A 3,274-nucleotide genomic window follows, 5' to 3' on the forward strand; every position below is an offset into this window, starting at 1 on the left:
ATGACTTTCAAAACAGATACCTTTGAAAATTACTTTCAAATACAAATTACCTAAGGATTTTTTTTCCAGGAATTACATGGTGAGTGAAAGGTTGTGATTATTTTATGATGTTATTTAAAGTTTTCCTCATTTAAAACTACTGGTGAACCTTTTGTTCTTAGATTATGAAGATTTGGACTCCCTTCTAGTCTTCAGAAGCTTATTTGATTGATAATATATGGTAGTAGAGAAACCTTATTACTTATGAAACCTTATTTCTCCTTGTAACTAAATGGTATGTGTTTACTTACATATGTGCCTTGCAGAAGATTTATCAGCAGATAGCTAATTCCCTGCTCGATCACATGGTTTTATTCTTGATTATCTGTCAGTCATGAGATTTCAGTGTAAGGGAAGCCAAGATATTATTTAGAAGCCTATACTTGTCTGCAAATTGCATTTGGCCTACACGGCATAGGTCAGACTGTCTGCTGCTTGCTAAATTTATCCAGTTGTGAGAAGGAAGAATGGCTACCAACTCTGCATTTTATCTACACAGATAAAATGTGTCATTAAAATCCCATATGCTCTTTTCCATCACTGGGGAAAAAAAAGAATCAAAGGCATTGAAATGATCCAAGTGCCAGCTGATAAAGTGTGACTAGAAATACAGCCAGAATTAAAATTTCATCAGTGATTTCTCATCAGTAAAAAAGCTTCAGTAGTAACAGAAATTCTTTCTCAATTGATATTTGATGTATCTATTTCAACTCCAAAGGACATCACTATGTTTGCAGAAACATTTTAAGGTTTTGTAGTAACTGCAATGGTCTGGTCTAAACTCATAACCCAGACCTCTTTTGTGGACAGAGGTAGTAAAAGGGAGTAGAGCTACGAGGAAGTTCTGTTTCATCAAGTTTACCTAAAATTGTCATGGCAACTGTGTGTTACATGTCAGAGTCAGCCCTTTAATGTAAGATAAAACCAGATAAGGAATTATTCTGGCAAAATATCTGAGCGCTCTCTGAATCCTCAGTGCTGGTCCTCAAGGGAAGATCTGCAGAATGACTTCCAAAGACAAATCTGTGAGCTGAATCCTTATTTCTGAATTTAAAAAAAACACACATACTGGGCAAAAATTTGCTTTGTACTTGGCATTGCTTTCTTTTTCCTTCACAAACCGTAACTTACCTGCCTTGCTCGTTCCTTTCAGAAAGACAATTATCTCACTTCACTCTTTCACATCTCTCTCATTTCTCACCTGTTGCCCAGCCCAGATACCAACTGTCTTATTTTTCAAATGTTTTGAATATCTAATTAAAATTGAAGGAATCAGCACAAGCTGAGCATTCCTTTTGGAATTTGCTCCTCCAATTTCAGGCCTGAAGAAAGGCATAAGCACACAAAAGGTTATCTTCCAGTTCACTAGTCTTAAATATTGATTTATAAACTATGAGTTGATGCATTTGTATATTCTATTATTGATAAAGAAGATAAGCTAGCTGTGGTTATCATATAACAATTAAAACAAGCTTTGTATCTGCTGTAGGTTAATAGTCATGAGATTGAAAGAAGCCTTTAAAGAACAATTGGTAAGTGATGAAGTCATTAGTAAAATTCCTAATACAGATACTTAGAAGAATAAACAAACTGCTAATCAACTCATAAAATGAAGGTATTTGACTTATAAATAACTTGTTTCAGACAAACAGTCTCTGAAAAATCTAAGTCACATACATAAGGGTACTTAAAATTAACTTATGGCCATTAATTTTCATATATTAAGGAGTTGTCAGTACCTTTTTTCATCATCATACACGATGCACTTAACAAGACAAAGTAAATAGCATGAGAACTGTAATAAAAACTTCAAATTCAGTAGAGTTAGATTGACCTTGTCCCAGTGCTTCAGAGAAGACGCCCATATTGCTGGGTAGAAAATATGTCTGTTATTCTACTTGTACTAATTTAAAGTTATTTCTGTTTCACTGGTCTGAACTCACATCAGCAGGGCCCCCGTCATACACGCACTTTCAAAAGAAATAAAGAACTAAAGAAGCTGAACCAGCAGGTAAAACCCCCATATTTCTAAGTAGGAAGTGAAGAAGTTACTGGAACCTTCCTCCACAGGGCTTATAGAAACCTATAGCCATGCATGCTTCTGAGTGGGAACTCAGTAAGGAGGAAAAAAAAAAAAAAAGCAGTTGTTTTAAAGTGGAACTTTTTTTTTTTTTTTTTAAATCAGCAGCTAGCATTTTAATGTTGTGGCAGCAGCCAGTGTTGTAGCTTTGATATCTAATGACATGAGATAAAATGTAGTGGGACAGGTAATGCCTTTTATTGCAACTACAAGCTGGCTTAATAGAAGTCTAGAACTACGTCCTGCTTAATCTAGTAAGGACCATTGCCCACACTGGCAAACACGTTTTGTTCAAGTAAATTGCTTACACTGGGGCCTTATGTGTGTTGGGGGTCATCTGGGTTTACGCGTCTTCCCTCTTAGGACAATTTTAGTAGCTGAAGGAACTTATTAAATACTAAATATGAACAGAATCTGCATCGTAACTGCAGAACGAAGCAGCAGGAGATGGGGTTGCTACTCCAGTGAGTACAAAAGTGGCATATGCCCAGCTCAGAGTCCCACTGTTACCTCACTTGTCAGAAAGCAGAACAAGTTATTTTTAAACCTGAGGAAATATATTAGCTTCCTTTGCTGCGTTTCGTTTGTATCGCTGTATGATTTGCTCCAAACACTGGGCCTGAGACATCTGGACAGTCATTACAGTTTTGCCTGTTGCTGCCCATGTAACGCAAATGGTTTTTATCTTTTAGGAAATCGAGAATCAGAGGACTGGGATGGGGGGTTGGCAAGGATGAATGCCGTGTGTGAAGACGCTGTTTGCAGCTGTACCTCCACAGCAAAGCACCGCAGTCGGTGCCGACACACTCTGAGGCGCTGCGGGGTTTGTCACTGTCCCCGCCAAGCTGCTCCCGCCCCGGCGGCCCGTGCGGAGCTCCCTCCCGCTGGCGTCCCGCTCCCTCTGGAAAGCCTCCCTGGGCCTGTGTCCATGTAACCCAGCTGCGCAGGCCGTCCCGAGCCCCGCTGCCCGCCTGGGTGCGGCGGCGTCTGCCCCGCGGCAGGGAAAGCCCCGCGGGTCCCCCCGGCCTCCCTCGGCCGCCGGGGCCGGGCGGGGGCCGGGCGGGAGCCGGGGCGGGCGGGGAAGCTCCGCGCTCCGCCCGGCCCTGCCAGCCCCGGGGCGCCGCCGCCGCCCGCCCCGCCCCGCCCCGTCCCATC

The sequence above is a fragment of the Sturnus vulgaris genome, chromosome 1, assembly GCF_052056855.1.
Source record: "Sturnus vulgaris isolate bStuVul1 chromosome 1, bStuVul1.hap1, whole genome shotgun sequence".
In the NCBI taxonomy this organism is placed as follows: domain Eukaryota; kingdom Metazoa; phylum Chordata; class Aves; order Passeriformes; family Sturnidae; genus Sturnus; species Sturnus vulgaris.